The sequence below is a fragment of the Cyanistes caeruleus genome, unplaced genomic scaffold (assembly GCF_971803275.1).
Source record: "Cyanistes caeruleus unplaced genomic scaffold, bCyaCae1.hap1.1 HAP1_SUPER_34, whole genome shotgun sequence".
NCBI lineage: Eukaryota > Metazoa > Chordata > Aves > Passeriformes > Paridae > Cyanistes > Cyanistes caeruleus.
Genome location: NW_028256296.1, coordinates 416,299 through 441,579, shown reverse-complemented (window position 1 = coordinate 441,579; position 25,281 = coordinate 416,299).

Sequence of the window (25,281 nt, the reverse complement as noted above, 5' to 3'; positions counted from 1 at the left end):
TGTGACACCACATCAGAGACAGCACCATTGTTCCTCTCTCAGTGACACCACGGCAGTGACAGCACCAGTTTTCCACTCTCTGTGACACAACAGCAGTGACAACAACTGCTTTCTAATCTCTGTGACACCATGGCTGTGACTACACCAGTGTTCCACTGTCTGTGACGCCACAGCAGTGGCAGCACTGGGCTTCCCTCTCTGTGACGCCACAGCTGTGACAGCACCAGTGATCCACACTCTGTGACACAACAGCAGTGACAACAACAGCATTCCGCTCTCTCTGACACCACAGCAGTGACACCATTGGGCTTCCCTCTCTTTGACACCACAGCAGCGACAGCACTGGGCCTCCCTCTCTGTGACACCACAGCAGTGACAGCACTGGGCTTCCCTCTCTGTGACACCACAGAATTGACAGCAACAGCGTTCCACTCTCTGTGACACCACGGCAGTCACAGCACTGGTTTCCCTCTCTGTGACACCACAGCCGTCACAGCCCAACTGCTCCCCTCTCTGTGACACCACAACAGTGACAGCACAGTCTTCTATTCTCTGTGACACCAGAGCTCTGACAACTCCAATTTCCTCTGCAATGTGATACTACAGCTGTGACAGTTCTAGTGTTCCACTCTCTGTGACACCCGAGCAGTGAAAGCCTCAGTGTTCCACTCTCTGTCACATGACAGCCATGACAGCCCCACTGTTCACCTCTTAGTGAAGCAATCGCTCTGACAGCTCCAATTTCCTCCTCACTCTGACACCTGTCATGGTTTGAAAGTATTAATTAAAAAATCACTGGAAAACTTATCCATTTCTTGCTTGAAGATGTGGAATATGAGAAGGCCAAAAGAAGTTTAAAATTTAAAAGGAATCGAGGAAGTTTATTAACCAAACTACAAGGATACAAAACCAGAATAAAACTTCCAGATACCCTTTTTCCCCAGCAGCCACGCATTGCTGTGTTTAATTGACAACACAGAGGTAAAAAAAAACATTGCTGTTTAAAACAGTCATAACTCTGCTATAGTCTTTTCATCAGTCCTTGTAGGGAAAAAGAAGTTCTCTTTTGTCAATCTATGGAGATTTTCACAAGAAAAAACATTTTCTCATGCCTTCCTATTGCTCTGATGCCAGCTGCTTAGAAAACTCTGCCATCAGGCCTTTCCTCCCATTTGACACCAGTCTCAGCTGTGCTTGTGGGCCATGATTCAAGGGGTGTCATTGAATCATGAAGGAGAAGTTCTTCAAAGGCAAAAGTTCTCTTCATTGGATTCTGTGATCATCTCTGGAAACAGGAATCTTTTGCTTTGTCACTTAAGAGCCACAAATCTTCAGCATCTCTCACTTCTCCTTTTCTCTTCCAGCATCACATAGCATTACAACAACTTCACCATTAGCACAGCTTTAGCAATGAATTCCTTTTGCTCAGAACTATACTTTGAAATACTCCATTCCCCCCAAAATACTGTTTCAGGAATTCAAGGAGTTTCTTCAGAACATGATTGTCCCCCTCCATAGCTTGAATAAAAGAAAATTTCAGCTTCTTCGGGCATCTTCCTCTTCTCTTCCCATCTGAGGCTTAATTCCTTTCCTCGCTGCCTTGGGTGGTTGATGCTGCCTCTTTACCTGTTGATCCCTCTCTCTTCCCCTCTCTCTGGAAAAAGGATTCATCTGCAAGTCTCGTCTGGCTAGTGAAAGGCTTCAACTCTTGCCCAGGCACTGGGGATGGTCCCGGGGCCAGCGGCTGCAGCTCTTTGCCATGCAACATTTTCCCTAGCTGCTCTGGAGGAGTGTGGCCACTGTGTCAGCAAGCCACAGCTCAAGAGCTTTCCCTCCCCTTCCTCGGCAGTTGCTGCTGAAAGCCAGCAGCGGCACAAACTGCTGCCGAGCCAGGAAGCAGCCTGACCCGCCAGCCCCACTCTACAAGGCTCAGTGAGCCCTGCCAGAGCTTCAGCCCATCTGGGAAGGGGCCGCTGTCATTTCACACTCTCCAACCCCCTCCAGGAAGCGCCGAAATCCTGCCAGCCCCGCTCCCCCTGCGGCAGCCTTGTCCAGCCGGGGGGGCAAGAGGCTGAAGCCTAGCCATACTAGCTCTTCCAAAGGCAGAAAGCAGAGAGAAAGAAAAATTCCTGGGCTTAGGTTTCAAAGGGTGGTGTTCACAAGTTGATCTCCCTTTACAATGGGAAAACAACTGTCTGTTCTCAGAGATGACCAGGCATTGGCCAGCAGAAAGAAACCCCATCAGCCTCCAGCAGCTTAAATTTCTCTAGCAGTTTTTCTTTGTTTCTTATTTATCAGCCTATCACACACACAGCAATGACAGCCCCAGGCGTCCCCTCTCTGTAACACCAGAGCAGCTACTGCCCCAGGGTTCCACTCTCTGTGACACCACAGCCGTGACAACACCAGCGTTCCACTCTCTGTGACACCACAGCAGTGACAGCACTGGGCTTCCCTCTCTGTGAAACTACATCAGAGACAGCACCATTGTTCCTCTCTCTGTGACACCACGGCAGTGACAGCACCAGTTTTCCACTCTCTGTGACACAACAGCAGTGACAACAACTGCTTTCTACTCTCTGTGACACCATGGCTGTGACTACACCAGTGTTCCACTGTCTGTGACACGACAGCAGTGGCAGCACTGGGCTTCCCTCTCTGTGACGCCACAGCTGTGACAGCACCAGTGTTCCACACTCTGTGACACAACGGTAGTGAAAACAACAGCATTCCGCTCTCTCTGATACCACAGCAGTGACACCATTGGGCTTCCCTCTCTGTGACACCACAGCAGCGACAGCACTGGACTTCCCTCTCTGTGGCACCACAGCAGTGACACCACTGGGCTTCCCTCTCTGTGACACCACAGAATTGACAGCAACAGCGTTCCACTCTCTGTGACACCACGGCTGTCACAGCACTGGTTTCCCTCTCTGTGACACCACAGCCGTCACAGCCCAACTGCTCCCCTCTCTGTGACACCACAACAGTGACAGCACAGTCTTCTATTCTCTGTGACACCAGAGCTCTGACAACTCCAATTTCCTCTGCAATGTGATACTACAGCTGTGACAGTTCTAGTGTTCCACTCTCTGTGACACCCGAGCAGTGAAAGCCTCAGTGTTCCACTCTCAGTCACATGACAGCCATGACAGCCCCACTGTTCACCTCTTAGTGAAGCAATCGCTCTGACAGCTCCAATTTCCTCCTCACTCTGACACCTGTCATGGTTTGAAAGTATTAATTAAAAAAATCACTGGAAAACTTATCCATTTCTTGCTTGAAGATGTGGAATATGAGAAGGCCAAAAGAAGTTTAAAATTTAAAAGGAATCGAGGAAGTTTATTAACCAAACTACAAGGATACAAAACCAGAATAAAACTTCCAGATACCCTTTTTCCCCAGCAGCCACGCATTGCTGTGTTTAATTGACAACACAGAGGTAAAAAAAACATTGCTGTTTAAAACAGTCATAACTCTGCTATAGTCTTTTCATCAGTCCTTGTAGGGAAAAAGAAGTTCTCTTTTGTCAATCTATGGAGATTTTCACAAGAAAAAACATTTTCTCATGCCTTCCTATTGCTCTGATGCCAGCTGCTTAGAAAACTCTGCCATCAGTCCTTTCCTCCCATTTTACACCAGTCCCAGCTGTGTTTGTGGGCCATGATTCAAGGGGTGTCATTGAATCATGAAGGATAAGTTCTTCAAAGACAAAAGTTCTCTTCATTGGATTCTGTGATCATCTCTGGAAACAGGAATGTTTTGCTTTGTCACTTAAGAGCCACAAATCTTCAGCATCTCTCACTTCTCCTTTTCTCTTCCAGCATCACATAGCATTACAACAACTTCACCATTAGCACAGCTTTAGCAATGAATTCCTTTTGCTCAGAACTATACTTTGAAATACTCCATTCCCCCCAAAATACTGTTTCAGGAATTCAAGGAGTTTCTTCAGAACATGATTGTCCCCCTCCATAGCTTGAATAAAAGAAAATTTCAGCTTCTTCGGGCATCTTCCTCTTCTCTTCCCATCTGAGGCTTAATTCCTTTCCTCACTGCCTTGGGTGGTTGATGCTGCCTCTTTACCTGTTGATCCTTCTCTCTTCCCCTCTCTCTGGAAAAAGGATTCATCTGCAAGTCTCGTCTGGCTAGTGAAAGGCTTCAACTCTTGCCCAGGCACTGGGGATGGTCCCGGGGCCAGCGGCTGCAGCTCTTTGCCATGCAAGATTTTCCCTAGCTGCTCTGGAGGAGTGTGGCCACTGTGTCAGCAAGCCACAGCTCAAGAGCTTTCCCTCCCCTTCCTCGGCAGTTGCTGCTGAAAGCCAGCAGCGGCACAAACTGCTGCCGAGCCAGGAAGCAGCCTGACCCGCCAGCCCCACTCTACAAGGCTCAGTGAGCCCTGCCAGAGCTTCAGCCCATCTGGGAAGGGGCCGCTGTCATTTCACACTCTCCAACTCCCTCCAGGAAGCGCCGAAATCCTGCCAGCCCCGCTCCCCCTGCGGCAGCCTTGTCCAGCCGGGGGGGCAAGAGGCTGAAGCCTAGCCATACTAGCTCTTCCAAAGGCAGAAACCAGAGAGAAAGAAAAATTCCTGGGCTTAGGTTTCAAAGGGTGGTGTTCACAAGTTGATCTCCCTTTACAATGGGAAAACAACTGTCTGTTCTCAGAGATGACCAGGCATTGGCCAGCAGAAAGAAACCCCATCAACCTCCAGCAGCTTTAATTTCTCTAGCAGTTTTTCTTTGTTTCTTATTTATCAGCCTATCACACACACAGTAGTGACAGCCCCAGGCGTCCCCTCTCTGTAACACCAGAGCAGCTACCGCCCCAGGGTTCCACTCTCTGTGACACCACAGCCGTGACAGCACCAGCGTTCCACTCTCTGTGACACCACAGCAGTGACAGCACCAGTTTTCCACTCTCTGTGACACAACAGCAGTGACAACAACTGCTTTCTACTCTCTGTGACACCATGGCTGTGACTACACCAGTCTTCCACTGTCTGTGACACGACAGCAGTGGCAGCACTGGGCTTCCCTCTCTGTGACGCCACAGCTGTGACAGCACCAGTGTTCCACACTCTGTGACACAACGGTAGTGAAAACAACAGCATTCCGCTCTCTCTCACACCACAGCAGTGACACCATTGGGCTTCCCTCTCTGTGACACCACAGCAGCGACAGCACTGGACTTCCCTCTCTGTGGCACCACAGCAGTGACACCACTGGGCTTCCCTCTCTGTGACACCACAGAATTGACAGCAACAGCGTTCCACTCTCTGTGACACCACGGCAGTCACAGCACTGGTTTCCCTCTCTGTGACACCACAGCCGTCACAGCCCAACTGCTCCCCTCTCTGTGACACCACAACAGTGACAGCACAGTCTTCTATTCTCTGTGACACCAGAGCTCTGACAACTCCAATTTCCTCTGCAATGTGATACTACAGCTGTGACAGTTCTAGTGTTCCACTCTCTGTGACACCCGAGCAGTGAAAGCCTCAGTGTTCCACTCTCTGTCACATGACAGCCATGACAGCCCCACTGTTCACCTCTTAGTGAAGCAATCGCTCTGACAGCTCCAATTTCCTCCTCACTCTGACACCTGTCATGGTTTGAAAGTATTAATTAAAAAATCACTGGAAAACTTATCCATTTCTTGCTTGAAGATGTGGAATATGAGAAGGCCAAAAGAAGTTTAAAATTTAAAAGGAATCGAGGAAGTTTATTAACCAAACTACAAGGATACAAAACCAGAATAAAACTTCCAGATACCCTTTTTCCCCAGCAGCCACGCATTGCTGTGTTTAATTGACAACACAGAGGTAAAAAAAAACATTGCTGTTTAAAACAGTCATAACTCTGCTATAGTCTTTTCATCAGTCCTTGTAGGGAAAAAGAAGTTCTCTTTTGTCAATCTATGGAGATTTTCACAAGAAAAAACATTTTCTCATGCCTTCCTATTGCTCTGATGCCAGCTGCTTAGAAAACTCTGCCATCAGTCCTTTCCTCCCATTTTACACCAGTCCCAGCTGTGTTTGTGGGCCATGATTCAAGGGGTGTCATTGAATCATGAAGGATAAGTTCTTCAAAGACAAAAGTTCTCTTCATTGGATTCTGTGATCATCTCTGGAAACAGGAATGTTTTGCTTTGTCACTTAAGAGCCACAAATCTTCAGCATCTCTCACTTCTCCTTTTCTCTTCCAGCATCACATAGCATTACAACAACTTCACCATTAGCACAGCTTTAGCAATGAATTCCTTTTGCTCAGAACTATACTTTGAAATACTCCATTCCCCCCAAAATACTGTTTCAGGAATTCAAGGAGTTTCTTCAGAACATGATTGTCCCCCTCCATAGCTTGAATAAAAGAAAATTTCAGCTTCTTCGGGCATCTTCCTCTTCTCTTCCCATCTGAGGCTTAATTCCTTTCCTCACTGCCTTGGGTGGTTGATGCTGCCTCTTTACCTGTTGATCCTTCTCTCTTCCCCTCTCTCTGGAAAAAGGATTCATCTGCAAGTCTCGTCTGGCTAGTGAAAGGCTTCAACTCTTGCCCAGGCACTGGGGATGGTCCCGGGGCCAGCGGCTGCAGCTCTTTGCCATGCAAGATTTTCCCTAGCTGCTCTGGAGGAGTGTGGCCACTGTGTCAGCAAGCCACAGCTCAAGAGCTTTCCCTCCCCTTCCTCGGCAGTTGCTGCTGAAAGCCAGCAGCGGCACAAACTGCTGCCGAGCCAGGAAGCAGCCTGACCCGCCAGCCCCACTCTACAAGGCTCAGTGAGCCCTGCCAGAGCTTCAGCCCATCTGGGAAGGGGCCGCTGTCATTTCACACTCTCCAACTCCCTCCAGGAAGCGCCGAAATCCTGCCAGCCCCGCTCCCCCTGCGGCAGCCTTGTCCAGCCGGGGGGGCAAGAGGCTGAAGCCTAGCCATACTAGCTCTTCCAAAGGCAGAAACCAGAGAGAAAGAAAAATTCCTGGGCTTAGGTTTCAAAGGGTGGTGTTCACAAGTTGATCTCCCTTTACAATGGGAAAACAACTGTCTGTTCTCAGAGATGACCAGGCATTGGCCAGCAGAAAGAAACCCCATCAACCTCCAGCAGCTTTAATTTCTCTAGCAGTTTTTCTTTGTTTCTTATTTATCAGCCTATCACACACACAGTAGTGACAGCCCCAGGCGTCCCCTCTCTGTAACACCAGAGCAGCTACCGCCCCAGGGTTCCACTCTCTGTGACACCACAGCCGTGACAGCACCAGCGTTCCACTCTCTGTGACACCACAGCAGTGACAGCACCAGTTTTCCACTCTCTGTGACACAACAGCAGTGACAACAACTGCTTTCTACTCTCTGTGACACCATGGCTGTGACTACACCAGTCTTCCACTGTCTGTGACACGACAGCAGTGGCAGCACTGGGCTTCCCTCTCTGTGACGCCACAGCTGTGACAGCACCAGTGTTCCACACTCTGTGACACAACGGTAGTGAAAACAACAGCATTCCACTCTCTCTGACACCACAGCAGTGACAGCACTGGGCTTCCCTCTCTGTGACACCACAGAATTGACAGCAACAGCGTTCCACTCTCTGTGACACCACGGCAGTCACAGCACTGGTTTCCCTCTCTGTGACACCACAGCCGTCACAGCCCAACTGCTCCCCTCTCTGTGACACCACAACAGTGACAGCACAGTCTTCTATTCTCTGTGACACCAGAGCTCTGACAACTCCAATTTCCTCTGCAATGTGATACTACAGCTGTGACAGTTCTAGTGTTCCACTCTCTGTGACACCCGAGCAGTGAAAGCCTCAGTGTTCCACTCTCTGTCACATGACAGCCATGACAGCCCCACTGTTCACCTCTTAGTGAAGCAATCGCTCTGACAGCTCCAATTTCCTCCTCACTCTGACACCTGTCATGGTTTGAAAGTATTAATTAAAAAATCACTGGAAAACTTATCCATTTCTTGCTTGAAGATGTGGAATATGAGAAGGCCAAAAGAAGTTTAAAATTTAAAAGGAATCGAGGAAGTTTATTAACCAAACTACAAGGATACAAAACTAGAATAAAACTTCCAGATACCCTTTTTCCCCAGCAGCCACGCATTGCTGTGTTTAATTGACAACACAGAGGTAAAAAAAAACATTGCTGTTTAAAACAGTCATAACTCTGCTATAGTCTTTTCATCAGTCCTTGTAGGGAAAAAGAAGTTCTCTTTTGTCAATCTATGGAGATTTTCACAAGAAAAAACATTTTCTCATGCCTTCCTATTGCTCTGATGCCAGCTGCTTAGAAAACTCTGCCATCAGGCCTTTCCTCCCATTTGACACCAGTCTCAGCTGTGCTTGTGGGCCATGATTCAAGGGGTGTCATTGAATCATGAAGGAGAAGTTCTTCAAAGGCAAAAGTTCTCTTCATTGGATTCTGTGATCATCTCTGGAAACAGGAATCTTTTGCTTTGTCACTTAAGAGCCACAAATCTTCAGCATCTCTCACTTCTCCTTTTCTCTTCCAGCATCACATAGCATTACAACAACTTCACCATTAGCACAGCTTTAGCAATGAATTCCTTTTGCTCAGAACTATACTTTGAAATACTCCATTCCCCCCAAAATACTGTTTCAGGAATTCAAGGAGTTTCTTCAGAACATGATTGTCCCCCTCCATAGCTTGAATAAAAGAAAATTTCAGCTTCTTCGGGCATCTTCCTCTTCTCTTCCCATCTGAGGCTTAATTCCTTTCCTCGCTGCCTTGGGTGGTTGATGCTGCCTCTTTACCTGTTGATCCCTCTCTCTTCCCCTCTCTCTGGAAAAAGGATTCATCTGCAAGTCTCGTCTGGCTAGTGAAAGGCTTCAACTCTTGCCCAGGCACTGGGGATGGTCCCGGGGCCAGCGGCTGCAGCTCTTTGCCATGCAAGATTTTCCCTAGCTGCTCTGGAGGAGTGTGGCCACTGTGTCAGCAAGCCACAGCTCAAGAGCTTTCCCTCCCCTTCCTCGGCAGTTGCTGCTGAAAGCCAGCAGCGGCACAAACTGCTGCCGAGCCAGGAAGCAGCCTGACCCGCCAGCCCCACTCTACAAGGCTCAGTGAGCCCTGCCAGAGCTTCAGCCCATCTGGGAAGGGGCCGCTGTCATTTCACACTCTCCAACCCCCTCCAGGAAGCGCCGAAATCCTGCCAGCCCCGCTCCCCCTGCGGCAGCCTTGTCCAGCCGGGGGGCAAGAGGCTGAAGCCTAGCCATACTAGCTCTTCCAAAGGCAGAAACCAGAGAGAAAGAAAAATTCCTGGGCTTAGGTTTCAAAGGGTGGTGTTCACAAGTTGATCTCCCTTTACAATGGGAAAACAACTGTCTGTTCTCAGAGATGACCAGGCATTGGCCAGCAGAAAGAAACCCCATCAGCCTCCAGCAGCTTAAATTTCTCTAGCAGTTTTTCTTTGTTTCTTATTTATCAGCCTATCACACACACAGCAATGACAGCCCCAGGTGTCCCCTCTCTGTAACACCAGAGCAGCTACCGCCCCAGCGTTCCACTCTCTGTGACACCACAGCAGTGACAGCACTGGGCTTCCCTCTCTGTGAAACTACATCAGAGACAGCACCATTGTTCCTCTCTCGGTGACACCACGGCAGTGACAGCACCAGTTTTCCACTCTCTGTGACACAACAGCAGTGACAACAACTGCTTTCTACTCTCTGTGACACCATGGCTGTGACTACACCAGTGTTCCACTGTCTGTGACACGACAGCAGTGGCAGCACTGGGCTTCCCTCTCTGTGACGCCACAGCTGTGACAGCACCAGTGTTCCACACTCTGTGACACAACGGTAGTGAAAACAACAGCATTCCGCTCTGTCTGACACCACAGCAGTGACACCATTGGGCTTCCCTCTCTGTGACACCACAGCAGCGACAGCACTGGACTTCCCTCTCTGTGGCACCACAGCAGTGACACCACTGGGCTTCCCTCTCTGTGACACCACAGAATTGACAGCAACAGTGTTCCACTCTCTGTGACACCACGGCAGTCACAGCACTGGTTTCCCTCTCTGTGACACCACAGCCGTCACAGCCCAACTGCTCCCCTCTCTGTGACACCACAACAGTGACAGCACAGTCTTCTATTCTCTGTGACACCAGAGCTCTGACAACTCCAATTTCCTCTGCAATGTGATACTACAGCTGTGACAGTTCTAGTGTTCCACTCTCTGTGACACCCGAGCAGTGAAAGCCTCAGTGTTCCACTCTCTGTCACATGACAGCCATGACAGCCCCACTGTTCACCTCTTAGTGAAGCAATCGCTCTGACAGCTCCAATTTCCTCCTCACTCTGACACCTGTCATGGTTTGAAAGTATTAATTAAAAAAATCACTGGAAAACTTATCCATTTCTTGCTTGAAGATGTGGAATATGAGAAGGCCAAAAGAAGTTTAAAATTTAAAAGGAATCGAGGAAGTTTATTAACCAAACTACAAGGATACAAAACCAGAATAAAACTTCCAGATACCCTTTTTCCCCAGCAGCCACGCATTGCTGTGTTTAATTGACAACACAGAGGTAAAAAAAAACATTGCTGTTTAAAACAGTCATAACTCTGCTATAGTCTTTTCATCAGTCCTTGTAGGGAAAAAGAAGTTCTCTTTTGTCAATCTATGGAGATTTTCACAAGAAAAAACATTTTCTCATGCCTTCCTATTGCTCTGATGCCAGCTGCTTAGAAAACTCTGCCATCAGTCCTTTCCTCCCATTTGACACCAGTCCCAGCTGTGTTTGTGGGCCATGATTCAAGGGGTGTCATTGAATCATGAAGGATAAGTTCTTCAAAGACAAAAGTTCTCTTCATTGGATTCTGTGATCATCTCTGGAAACAGGAATGTTTTGCTTTGTCACTTAAGAGCCACAAATCTTCAGCATCTCTCACTTCTCCTTTTCTCTTCCAGCATCACATAGCATTACAACAACTTCACCATTAGCACAGCTTTAGCAATGAATTCCTTTTGCTCAGAACTATACTTTGAAATACTCCATTCCTACCAAAATACTGTTTCAGGAATTCAAGGAGTTTCTTCAGAACATGATTGTCCCCCTCCATAGCTTGAATAAAAGAAAATTTCAGCTTCTTCGGGCATCTTCCTCTTCTCTTCCCATCTGAGGCTTAATTCCTTTCCTCGCTGCCTTGGGTGGTTGATGCTGCCTCTTTACCTGTTGATCCTTCTCTCTTCCCCTCTCTCTGGAAAAAGGATTCATCTGCAAGTCTCGTCTGGCTAGTGAAAGGCTTCAACTCTTGCCCAGGCACTGGGGATGGTCCCGGGGCCAGCGGCTGCAGCTCTTTGCCATGCAAGATTTTCCCTAGCTGCTCTGGAGGAGTGTGGCCACTGTGTCAGCAAGCCACAGCTCAAGAGCTTTCCCTCCCCTTCCTCGGCAGTTGCTGCTGAAAGCCAGCAGCGGCACAAACTGCTGCCGAGCCAGGAAGCAGCCTGACCCGCCAGCCCCACTCTACAAGGCTCAGTGAGCCCTGCCAGAGCTTCAGCCCATCTGGGAAGGGGCCGCTGTCATTTCACACTCTCCAACTCCCTCCAGGAAGCGCCGAAATCCTGCCAGCCCCGCTCCCCCTGCGGCAGCCTTGTCCAGCCGGGGGGGCAAGAGGCTGAAGCCTAGCCATACTAGCTCTTCCAAAGGCAGAAACCAGAGAGAAAGAAAAATTCCTGGGCTTAGGTTTCAAAGGGTGGTGTTCACAAGTTGATCTCCCTTTACAATGGGAAAACAACTGTCTGTTCTCAGAGATGACCAGGCATTGGCCAGCAGAAAGAAACCCCATCAACCTCCAGCAGCTTTAATTTCTCTAGCAGTTTTTCTTTGTTTCTTATTTATCAGCCTATCACACACACAGTAGTGACAGCCCCAGGCGTCCCCTCTCTGTAACACCAGAGCAGCTACCGCCCCAGGGTTCCACTCTCTGTGACACCACAGCCGTGACAGCACCAGCGTTCCACTCTCTGTGACACCACAGCAGTGACAGCACCAGTTTTCCACTCTCTGTGACACAACAGCAGTGACAACAACTGCTTTCTACTCTCTGTGACACCATGGCTGTGACTACACCAGTCTTCCACTGTCTGTGACACGACAGCAGTGGCAGCACTGGGCTTCCCTCTCTGTGACGCCACAGCTGTGACAGCACCAGTGTTCCACACTCTGTGACACAACGGTAGTGAAAACAACAGCATTCCACTCTCTCTGACACCACAGCAGTGACAGCACTGGGCTTCCCTCTCTGTGACACCACAGAATTGACAGCAACAGCGTTCCACTCTCTGTGACACCACGGCAGTCACAGCACTGGTTTCCCTCTCTGTGACACCACAGCCGTCACAGCCCAACTGCTCCCCTCTCTGTGACACCACAACAGTGACAGCACAGTCTTCTATTCTCTGTGACACCAGAGCTCTGACAACTCCAATTTCCTCTGCAATGTGATACTACAGCTGTGACAGTTCTAGTGTTCCACTCTCTGTGACACCCGAGCAGTGAAAGCCTCAGTGTTCCACTCTCTGTCACATGACAGCCATGACAGCCCCACTGTTCACCTCTTAGTGAAGCAATCGCTCTGACAGCTCCAATTTCCTCCTCACTCTGACACCTGTCATGGTTTGAAAGTATTAATTAAAAAATCACTGCAATACTTATCCATTTCTTGCTTGAAGATGTGGAATATGAGAAGGCCAAAAGAAGTTTAAAATTTAAAAGGAATCGAGGAAGTTTATTAACCAAACTACAAGGATACAAAACCAGAATAAAACTTCCAGATACCCTTTTTCCCCAGCAGCCACGCATTGCTGTGTTTAATTGACAACACAGAGGTAAAAAAAAACATTGCTGTTTAAAACAGTCATAACTCTGCTATAGTCTTTTCATCAGTCCTTGTAGGGAAAAAGAAGTTCTCTTTTGTCAATCTATGGAGATTTTCACAAGAAAAAACATTTTCTCATGCCTTCCTATTGCTCTGATGCCAGCTGCTTAGAAAACTCTGCCATCAGGCCTTTCCTCCCATTTGACACCAGTCTCAGCTGTGTTTGTGGGCCATGATTCAAGGGGTGTCATTGAATCATGAAGGAGAAGTTCTTCAAAGGCAAAAGTTCTCTTCATTGGATTCTGTGATCATCTCTGGAAACAGGAATCTTTTGCTTTGTCACTTAAGAGCCACAAATCTTCAGCATCTCTCACTTCTCCTTTTCTCTTCCAGCATCACATAGCATTACAACAACTTCACCATTAGCACAGCTTTAGCAATGAATTCCTTTTGCTCAGAACTATACTTTGAAATACTCCATTCCCCCCAAAATACTGTTTCAGGAATTCAAGGAGTTTCTTCAGAACATGATTGTCCCCCTCCATAGCTTGAATAAAAGAAAATTTCAGCTTCTTCGGGCATCTTCCTCTTCTCTTCCCATCTGAGGCTTAATTCCTTTCCTCGCTGCCTTGGGTGGTTGATGCTGCCTCTTTACCTGTTGATCCCTCTCTCTTCCCCTCTCTCTGGAAAAAGGATTCATCTGCAAGTCTCGTCTGGCTAGTGAAAGGCTTCAACTCTTGCCCAGGCACTGGGGATGGTCCCGGGGCCAGCGGCTGCAGCTCTTTGCCATGCAAGATTTTCCCTAGCTGCTCTGGAGGAGTGTGGCCACTGTGTCAGCAAGCCACAGCTCAAGAGCTTTCCCTCCCCTTCCTCGGCAGTTGCTGCTGAAAGCCAGCAGCGGCACAAACTGCTGCCGAGCCAGGAAGCAGCCTGACCCGCCAGCCCCACTCTACAAGGCTCAGTGAGCCCTGCCAGAGCTTCAGCCCATCTGGGAAGGGGCCGCTGTCATTTCACACTCTCCAACCCCCTCCAGGAAGCGCCGAAATCCTGCCAGCCCCGCTCCCCCTGCGGCAGCCTTGTCCAGCCGGGGGGCAAGAGGCTGAAGCCTAGCCATACTAGCTCTTCCAAAGGCAGAAACCAGAGAGAAAGAAAAATTCCTGGGCTTAGGTTTCAAAGGGTGGTGTTCACAAGTTGATCTCCCTTTACAATGGGAAAACAACTGTCTGTTCTCAGAGATGACCAGGCATTGGCCAGCAGAAAGAAACCCCATCAACCTCCAGCAGCTTAAATTTCTCTAGCAGTTTTTCTTTGTTTCTTATTTATCAGCCTATCACACACACAGCAATGACAGCCCCAGGCGTCCCCTCTCTGTAACACCAGAGCAGCTACCGCCCCAGGGTTCCACTCTCTGTGACACCACAGCCGTGACAACACCAGCGTTCCACTCTCTGTGACACCACAGCAGTGACAGCACTGGGCTTCCCTCTCTGTGAAACTACATCAGAGACAGCACCATTGTTCCTCTCTCTGTGACACCACGGCAGTGACAGCACCAGTTTTCCACTCTCTGTGACACAACAGCAGTGACAACAACTGCTTTCTACTCTCTGTGACACCATGGCTGTGACTACACCAGTGTTCCACTGTCTGTGACACGACAGCAGTGGCAGCACTGGGCTTCCCTCTCTGTGACGCCACAGCTGTGACAGCACCAGTGTTCCACACTCTGTGACACAACGGTAGTGAAAACAACAGCATTCCGCTCTCTCTGATACCACAGCAGTGACACCATTGGGCTTCCCTCTCTGTGACACCACAGCAGCGACAGCACTGGACTTCCCTCTCTGTGGCACCACAGCAGTGACACCACTGGGCTTCCCTCTCTGTGACACCACAGAATTGACAGCAACAGTGTTCCACTCTCTGTGACACCACGGCAGTCACAGCACTGGTTTCCCTCTCTGTGACACCACAGCCGTCACAGCCCAACTGCTCCCCTCTCTGTGACACCACAACAGTGACAGCACAGTCTTCTATTCTCTGTGACACCAGAGCTCTGACAACTCCAATTTCCTCTGCAATGTGATACTACAGCTGTGACAGTTCTAGTGTTCCACTCTCTGTGACACCCGAGCAGTGAAAGCCTCAGTGTTCCACTCTCAGTCACATGACAGCCATGACAGCCCCACTGTTCACCTCTTAGTGAAGCAATCGCTCTGACAGCTCCAATTTCCTCCTCACTCTGACACCTGTCATGGTTTGAAAGTATTAATTAAAAAAATCACTGGAAAACTTATCCATTTCTTGCTTGAAGATGTGGAATATGAGAAGGCCAAAAGAAGTTTAAAATTTAAAAGGAATCGAGGAAGTTTATTAACCAAACTACAAGGATACAAAACCAGAATAAAACTTCCAGATACCCTTTTTCCCCAGCAGCCACGCATTGCTGTGTTTAATTGACAACACAGAGGTAAAAAAAAACATTGCTGTTTAAAACAGTCATAACTCTGCTATAGTCTTTTCATCAGTCCTTGTAGGGAAAAAGAAGTTCTCTTTTGTCAATCTATGGAGATTTTCACAAGAAAAAACATTTTCTCATGCCTTCCTATTGCTCTGATGCCAGCTGCTTAGAAAACTCTGCCATCAGTCCTTTCCTCCCATTTGACACCAGTCCCAGCTGTGTTTGTGGGCCATGATTCAAGGGGTGTCATTGAATCATGAAGGATAAGTTCTTCAAAGACAAAAGTTCTCTTCATTGGATTCTGTGATCATCTCTGGAAACAGGAATGTTTTGCTTTGTCACTTAAGAGCCACAAATCTTCAGCATCTCTCACTTCTCCTTTTCTCTTCCAGCATCACATAGCATTACAACAACTTCACCATTAGCACAGCTTTAGCAATGAATTCCTTTTGCTCAGAACTATACTTTGAAATACTCCATTCCTACCAAAATACTGTTTCAGGAATTCAAGGAGTTTCTTCAGAACATGATTGTCCCCCTCCATAGCTTGAATAAAAGAAAATTTCAGCTTCTTCGGGCATCTTCCTCTTCTCTTCCCATCTGAGGCTTAATTCCTTTCCTCGCTGCCTTGGGTGGTTGATGCTGCCTCTTTACCTGTTGATCCTTCTCTCTTCCCCTCTCTCTGGAAAAAGGATTCATCTGCAAGTCTCGTCTGGCTAGTGAAAGGCTTCAACTCTTGCCCAGGCACTGGGGATGGTCCCGGGACCAGCGGCTGCAGCTCTTTGCCATGCAAGATTTTCCCTAGCTGCTCTGGAGGAGTGTGGCCCCTGTGTCAGCAAGCCACAGCTCAAGAGCTTTCCCTCCCCTTCCTCGGCAGTTGCTGCTGAAAGCCAGCAGCGGCACAAACTGCTGCCGAGCCAGGAAGCAGCCTGACCCGCCAGCCCCACTCTACAAGGCTCAGTGAGCCCTGCCAGAGCTTCAGCCCATCTGGGAAGGGGCCGCTGTCATTTCACACTCTCCAACTCCCTCCAGGAAGCGCCGAAATCCTGCCAGCCCCGCTCCCCCTGCGGCAGCCTTGTCCAGCCGGGGGGGCAAGAGGCTGAAGCCTAGCCATACTAGCTCTTCCAAAGGCAGAAACCAGAGAGAAAGAAAAATTCCTGGGCTTAGGTTTCAAAGGGTGGTGTTCACAAGTTGATCTCCCTTTACAATGGGAAAACAACTGTCTGTTCTCAGAGATGACCAGGCATTGGCCAGCAGAAAGAAACCCCATCAACCTCCAGCAGCTTTAATTTCTCTAGCAGTTTTTCTTTGTTTCTTATTTATCAGCCTATCACACACACAGTAGTGACAGCCCCAGGCGTCCCCTCTCTGTAACACCAGAGCAGCTACCGCCCCAGGGTTCCACTCTCTGTGACACCACAGCCGTGACAGCACCAGCGTTCCACTCTCTGTGACACCACAGCAGTGACAGCACCAGTTTTCCACTCTCTGTGACACAACAGCAGTGACAACAACTGCTTTCTACTCTCTGTGACACCATGGCTGTGACTACACCAGTCTTCCACTGTCTGTGACACGACAGCAGTGGCAGCACTGGGCTTCCCTCTCTTTGACGCCACAGCTGTGACAGCATCAGTGTTCCACACTCTGTGACACAACGGTAGTGAAAACAACAGCATTCCGCTCTCTCTGACACCACAGCAGTGACACCACTGGGCTTCCCTCTCTGTGACACCACAGAATTGACAGCAACAGCGTTCCACTCTCTGTGACACCACGGCAGTCACAGCACTGGTTTCCCTCTCTGTGACACCACAGCCGTCACAGCCCAACTGCTCCCCTCTCTGTGACACCACAACAGTGACAGCACAGTCTTCTATTCTCTGTGACACCAGAGCTCTGACAACTCCAATTTCCTCTGCAATGTGATACTACAGCTGTGACAGTTCTAGTGTTCCACTCTCTGTGACACCCGAGCAGTGAAAGCCTCAGTGTTCCACTCTCTGTCACATGACAGCCATGACAGCCCCACTGTTCACCTCTTAGTGAAGCAATCGCTCTGACAGCTCCAATTTCCTCCTCACTCTGACACCTGTCATGGTTTGAAAGTATTAATTAAAAAATCACTGGAAAACTTATCCATTTCTTGCTTGAAGATGTGGAATATGAGAAGGCCAAAAGAAGTTTAAAATTTAAAAGGAATCGAGGAAGTTTATTAACCAAACTACAAGGATACAAAACTAGAATAAAACTTCCAGATACCCTTTTTCCCCAGCAGCCACGCATTGCTGTGTTTAATTGACAACACAGAGGTAAAAAAAACCTTTGCTGTTTAAAACAGTCATAACTCTGCTATAGTCTTTTCATCAGTCCTTGTAGGGAAAAAGAAGTTCTCTTTTGTCAATCTATGGAGATTTTCACAAGAAAAAACATTTTCTCATGCCTTCCTATTGCTCTGATGCCAGCTGCTTAGAAAACTCTGCCATCAGGCCTTTCCTCCCATTTGACACCAGTCTCAGCTGTGCTTGTGGGCCATGATTCAAGGGGTGTCATTGAATCATGAAGGATAAGTTCTTCAAAGGCAAAAGTTCTCTTCATTGGATTCTGTGATCATCTCTGGAAACAGGAATCTTTTGCTTTGTCACTTAAGAGCCACAAATCTTCAGCATCTCTCACTTCTCCTTTTCTCTTCCAGCATCACATAGCATTACAACAACTTCACCATTAGCACAGCTCTAGCAATGAATTCCTTTTGCTCAGAACTATACTTTGAAATACTCCATTCCCCCCAAAATACTGTTTCAGGAATTCAAGGAGTTTCTTCAGAACATGATTGTCCCCCTCCATAGCTTGAATAAAAGAAAATTTCAGCTTCTTCGGGCATCTTCCTCTTCTCTTCCCATCTGAGGCTTAATTCCTTTCCTCGCTGCCTTGGGTGGTTGATGCTGCCTCTTTACCTGTTGATCCCTCTCTCTTCCCCTCTCTCTGGAAAAAGGATTCATCTGCAAGTCTCGTCTGGCTAGTGAAAGGCTTCAACTCTTGCCCAGGCACTGGGGATGGTCCCGGGGCCAGCGGCTGCAGCTCTTTGCCATGCAAGATTTTCCCTAGCTGCTCTGGAGGAGTGTGGCCACTGTGTCAGCAAGCCACAGCTCAAGAGCTTTCCCTCCCCTTCCTCGGCAGTTGCTGCTGAAAGCCAGCAGCGGCACAAACTGCTGCCGAGCCAGGAAGCAGCCTGACCCGCCAGCCCCACTCTACAAGGCTCAGTGAGCCCTGCCAGAGCTTCAGCCCATCTGGGAAGGGGCCGCTGTCATTTCACACTCTCCAACCCCCTCCAGGAAGCGCCGAAATCCTGCCAGCCCCGCTCCCCCTGCGGCAGCCTTGTCCAGCCGGGGGGCAAGAGGCTGAAGCCTAGCCATACTAGCTCTTCCAAAGGCAGAAACCAGAGAGAAAGAAAAATTCCTGGGCTTAGGTTTCAAAGGGTGGTGTTCACAAGTTGATCTCCCTTTACAATGGGAAAACAACTGTCTGTTCTCAGAGATGACCAGGCATTGGCCAGCAGAAAGAAACCCCATCAGCCTCCAGCAGCTTAAATTTCTCTAGCAGTTTTTCTTTGTTTCTTATTTATCAGCCTATCACACACACAGCAATGACAGCCCCAGGCGTCCCCTCTCTGTAACACCAGAGCAGCTACCGCCCCAGGGTTCCACTCTCTGTGACACCACAGCCGTGACAACACCAGCGTTCCACTCTCTGTGACACCACAGCAGTGACAGCACTGGGCTTCCCTCTCTGTGACACCACATCAGAGACAGCACCATTGTTCCTCTCTCAGTGACACCACGGCAGTGACAGCACCAGTTTTCCACTCTCTGTGACACAACAGCAGTGACAACAACTGCTTTCTACTCTCTGTGACACCATGGCTGTGACTACACCAGTGTTCCACTGTCTGTGACACGACAGCAGTGGCAGCACTGGGCTTCCCTCTCTGTGACGCCACAGCTGTGACAGCACCAGTGTTCCACACTCTGTGACACAACGGTAGTGAAAACAACAGCATTCCGCTCTCTCTCACACCACAGCAGTGACACCATTGGGCTTCCCTCTCTGTGACACCACAGCAGCGACAGCACTGGACTTCCCTCTCTGTGGCACCACAGCAGTGACACCACTGGGCTTCCCTCTCTGTGACACCACAGAATTGACTGCAACAGCGTTCCACTCTCTGTGACACCACGGCAGTCACAGCACTGGTTTCCCTCTCTGTGACACCACAGCCGTCACAGCCCAACTGCTCCCCTCTCTGTGACACCACAACAGTGACAGCACAGTCTTCTATTCTCTGTGACACCAGAGCTCTGACAACTCCAATTTCCTCTGCAATGTGATACTACAGCTGTGACAGTTCTAGTGTTCCACTCTCTGTGACACCCGAGCAGTGAAAGCCTCAGTGTTCCACTCTCTGTCACATGACAGCCATGACAGCCCCACTGTTCACCTCTTAGTGAAGCAATCGCTCTGACAGCTCCAATTTCCTCCTCACTCTGACACCTGTCATGGTTTGAAAGTATTAATTAAAAAATCACTGGAAAACTTATCCATTTCTTGCTTGAAGATGTGGAATATGAGAAGGCCAAAAGAAGTTTAAAATTTAAAAGGAATCGAGGAAGTTTATTAACCAAACTACAAGGATACAAAACCAGAATAAAACTTCCAGATACCCTTTTTCCCCAGCAGCCACGCATTGCTGTGTTTAATTGACAACACAGAGGTAAAAAAAAACATTGCTGTTTAAAACAGTCATAACTCTGCTATAGTCTTTTCATCAGTCCTTGTAGGGAAAAAGAAGTTCTCTTTTGTCAATCTATGGAGATTTTCACAAGAAAAAACATTTTCTCATGCCTTCCTATTGCTCTGATGCCAGCTGCTTAGAAAACTCTGCCATCTGTCCTTTCCTCCCATTTGACACCAGTCCCAGCTGTGTTTGTGGGCCATGATTCAAGGGGTGTCATTGAATCATGAAGGATAAGTTCTTCAAAGGCAAAAGTTCTCTTCATTGGATTCTGTGATCATCTCTGGAAACAGGAATCTTTTGCTTTGTCACTTAAGAGCCACAAATCTTCAGCATCTCTCACTTCTCCTTTTCTCTTCCAGCATCACATAGCATTACAACAACTTCACCATTAGCACAGCTTTAGCAATGAATTCCTTTTGCTCAGAACTATACTTTGAAATACTCCACTCCCCCCAAAATACTGTTTCAGGAATTCAAGGAGTTTCTTCAGAACATGATTGTCCCCCTCCATAGCTTGAATAAAAGAAAATTTCAGCTTCTTCGGGCATCTTCCTCTTCTCTTCCCATCTGAGGCTTAATTCCTTTCCTCGCTGCCTTGGGTGGTTGATGCTGCCTCTTTACCCGTTGATCCCTCTCTCTTCCCCTCTCTCTGGAAAAAGGATTCATCTGCAAGTCTCGTCTGGCTAGTGAAAGGCTTCAACTCTTGCCCAGGCACTGGGGATGGTCCCGGGGCCAGCGGCTGCAGCTCTTTGCCATGCAACATTTTCCCTAGCTGCTCTGGAGGAGTGTGGCCACTGTGTCAGCAAGCCACAGCTCAAGAGCTTTCCCTCCCCTTCCTCGGCAGTTGCTGCTGAAAGCCAGCAGCGGCAGAAACTGCTGCCGAGCCAGGAAGCAGCCTGACCCGCCAGCCCCACTCTACAAGGCTCAGTGAGCCCTGCCAGAGCTTCAGCCCATCTGGGAAGGGGCCGCTGTCATTTCACACTCTCCAACCCCCTCCAGGAAGCGCCGAAATCCTGCCAGCCCCACTCCCTCTGCGGCAGCCTTGTCCAGCTGGGGGGGCAAGAGGCTGAAGCCTAGCCATACTAGCTCTTCCAAAGGCAGAAACCAGAGAGAAAGAAAAATTCCTGGGCTTAGGTTTCAAAGGGTGGTGTTCACAAGTTGATCTCCCTTTACAATGGGAAAACGACTGTCTGTTCTCAGAGATGACCAGGCATTGGCCAGCAGAAAGAAACCCCATCAACCTCCAGCAGCTTTAATTTCTCTAGCAGTTTTTCTTTGTTTCTTATTTATCAGCCTATCACACACACAGCAGTGACAGCCCCAGGCGTCCCCTCTCTGTAACACCAGAGCAGCTACCGCCCCAGGGTTCCACTCTCTGTGACACCACAGCCGTGACCACACCAGCGTTCCACTCTCTGTGACGCCACAGCCGTGACAGCACTGGGCTTCCCTCTCTGTGACACCACATCAGAGACAGCACCATTGTTCCTCTCTCAGTGACACCACGGCAGTGACAGCACCAGTTTTCCACTCTCTGTGACACAACAGCAGTGACAACAACTGCTTTCTAATCTCTGTGACACCATGGCTGTGACTACACCAGTGTTCCACTGTCTGTGACGCCACAGCAGTGGCAGCACTGGGCTTCCCTCTCTGTGACGCCACAGCTGTGACAGCACCAGTGATCCACACTCTGTGACACAACAGCAGTGACAACAACAGCATTCCGCTCTGTCTGACACCACAGCAGTGACACCATTGGGCTTCCCTCTCTTTGACACCACAGCAGCGACAGCACTGGGCCTCCCTCTCTGTGACACCACAGCAGTGACAGCACTGGGCTTCCCTCTCTGTGACACCACAGAATTGACAGCAACAGCGTTCCACTCTCTGTGACACCACGGCAGTCACAGCACTGGTTTCCCTCTCTGTGACACCACAGCCGTCACAGCCCAACTGCTCCCCTCTCTGTGACACCACAACAGTGACAGCACAGTCTTCTATTCTCTGTGACACCAGAGCTCTGACAACTCCAATTTCCTCTGCAATGTGATACTACAGCTGTGACAGTTCTAGTGTTCCACTCTCTGTGACACCCGAGCAGTGAAAGCCTCAGTGTTCCACTCTCTGTCACATGACAGCCATGACAGCCCCACTGTTCACCTCTTAGTGAAGCAATCGCTCTGACAGCTCCAATTTCCTCCTCACTCTGACACCTGTCATGGTTTGAAAGTATTAATTAAAAAATCACTGGAAAACTTATCCATTTCTTGCTTGAAGATGTGGAATATGAGAAGGCCAAAAGAAGTTTAAAATTTAAAAGGAATCGAGGAAGTTTATTAACCAAACTACAAGGATACAAAACCAGAATAAAACTTCCAGATACCCTTTTTCCCCAGCAGCCACGCATTGCTGTGTTTAATTGACAGCACAGAGGTAAAAAAAACCATTGCTGTTTAAAACAGTCATAACTCTGCTATAGTCTTTTCATCAGTCCTTGTAGGGAAAAAGAAGTTCTCTTTTGTCAATCTATGGAGATTTTCACAAGAAAAAACATTTTCTCATGCCTTCCTATTGCTCTGATGCCAGCTGCTTAGAAAACTCTGCCATCAGTCCTTTCCTCCCATTTGACACCAGTCTCAGCTGTGTTTGTGGGCCATGATTCAAGGGGTGTCATTGAATCATGAAGGATAAGTTCTTCAAAGGCAAAAGTTCTCTTCATTGGATTCTGTGATCATCTCTGGAAACAGGAATCTTTTGCTTTGTCACTTAAGAGCCACAAATCTTCAGCATCTCTCACTTCTCCTTTTCTCTTCCAGCATCACATAGCATTACAACAACTTCACCATTAGCACAGCTTTAGCAATGAATTCCTTTTGCTCAGAACTATGCTTTGAAATACTCCATTCCCCCCAAAATACTGTTTCAGGAATTCAAGGAGTTTCTTCAGAACATGATTGTCCCCCTCCATAGCTTGAATAAAAGAAAATTTCAGCTTCTTCGGGCATCTTCCTCTTCTCTTCCCATCTGAGGCTTAATTCCTTTCCTCGCTGCCTTGGGTGGTTGATGCTGCCTCTTTACCCGTTGATCCCTCTCTCTTCCCCTCTCTCTGGAAAAAGGATTCATCTGCAAGTCTCGTCTGGCTAGTGAAAGGCTTCAACTCTTGCCCAGGCACTGGGGATGGTCCCGGGGCCAGCGGCTGCAGCTCTTTGCCATGCAACATTTTCCCTAGCTGCTCTGGAGGAGTGTGGCCACTGTGTCAGCAAGCCACAGCTCAAGAGCTTTCCCTCCCCTTCCTCGGCAGTTGCTGCTGAAAGCCAGCAGCGGCACAAACTGCTGCCGAGCCAGGAAGCAGCCTGACCCGCCAGCCCCACTCTACAAGGCTCAGTGAGCCCTGCCAGAGCTTCAGCCCATCTGGGAAGGGGCCGCTGTCATTTCACACTCTCCAACCCCCTCCAGGAAGCGCCGAAATCCTGCCAGCCCCACTCCCTCTGCGGCAGCCTTGTCCAGCTGGGGGGGCAAGAGGCTGAAGCCTAGCCATACTAGCTCTTCCAAAGGCAGAAACCAGAGAGAAAGAAAAATTCCTGGGCTTAGGTTTCAAAGGGTGGTGTTCACAAGTTGATCTCCCTTTACAATGGGAAAACGACTGTCTGTTCTCAGAGATGACCAGGCATTGGCCAGCAGAAAGAAACCCCATCAACCTCCAGCAGCTTTAATTTCTCTAGCAGTTTTTCTTTGTTTCTTATTTATCAGCCTATCACACACACAGCAGTGACAGCCCCAGGCGTCCCCTCTCTGTAACACCAGAGCAGCTACCGCCCCAGGGTTCCACTCTCTGTGACACCACAGCCGTGACCACACCAGCGTTCCACTCTCTGTGACGCCACAGCCGTGACAGCACTGGGCTTCCCTCTCTGTGACACCACATCAGAGACAGCACCATTGTTCCTCTCTCAGTGACACCACGGCAGTGACAGCACCAGTTTTCCACTCTCTGTGACACAACAGCAGTGACAACAACTGCTTTCTAATCTCTGTGACACCATGGCTGTGACTACACCAGTGTTCCACTGTCTGTGACGCCACAGCAGTGGCAGCACTGGGCTTCCCTCTCTGTGACGCCACAGCTGTGACAGCACCAGTGATCCACACTCTGTGACACAACAGCAGTGACAACAACAGCATTCCGCTCTGTCTGACACCACAGCAGTGACACCATTGGGCTTCCCTCTCTTTGACACCACAGCAGCGACAGCACTGGGCCTCCCTCTCTGTGACACCACAGCAGTGACAGCACTGGGCTTCCCTCTCTGTGACACCACAGAATTGACAGCAACAGCGTTCCACTCTCTGTGACACCACGGCAGTCACAGCACTGGTTTCCCTCTCTGTGACACCAGAGCTGTCACAGCCCAACTGCTCCCCTCTCTGTGACACCACAACAGTGACAGCACAGTCTTCTATTCTCTGTGACACCAGAGCTCTGACAACTCCAATTTCCTCTGCAATGTGATACTACAGCTGTGACAGTTCTAGTGTTCCACTCTCTGTGACACCCGAGCAGTGAAAGCCTCAGTGTTCCACTCTCTGTCACATGACAGCCATGACAGCCCCACTGTTCACCTCTTAGTGAAGCAATCGCTCTGACAGCTCCAATTTCCTCCTCACTCTGACACCTGTCATGGTTTGAAAGTATTAATTAAAAAATCACTGGAAAACTTATCCATTTCTTGCTTGAAGATGTGGAATATGAGAAGGCCAAAAGAAGTTTAAAATTTAAAAGGAATCGAGGAAGTTTATTAACCAAACTACAAGGATACAAAACCAGAATAAAACTTCCAGATACCCTTTTTCCCCAGCAGCCACGCATTGCTGTGTTTAATTGACAGCACAGAGGTAAAAAAAACCATTGCTGTTTAAAACAGTCATAACTCTGCTATAGTCTTTTCATCAGTCCTTGTAGGGAAAAAGAAGTTCTCTTTTGTCAATCTATGGAGATTTTCACAAGAAAAAACATTTTCTCATGCCTTCCTATTGCTCTGATGCCAGCTGCTTAGAAAACTCTGCCATCAGTCCTTTCCTCCCATTTGACACCAGTCTCAGCTGTGTTTGTGGGCCATGATTCAAGGGGTGTCATTGAATCATGAAGGAGAAGTTCTTCAAAGGCAAAAGTTCTCTTCATTGGAT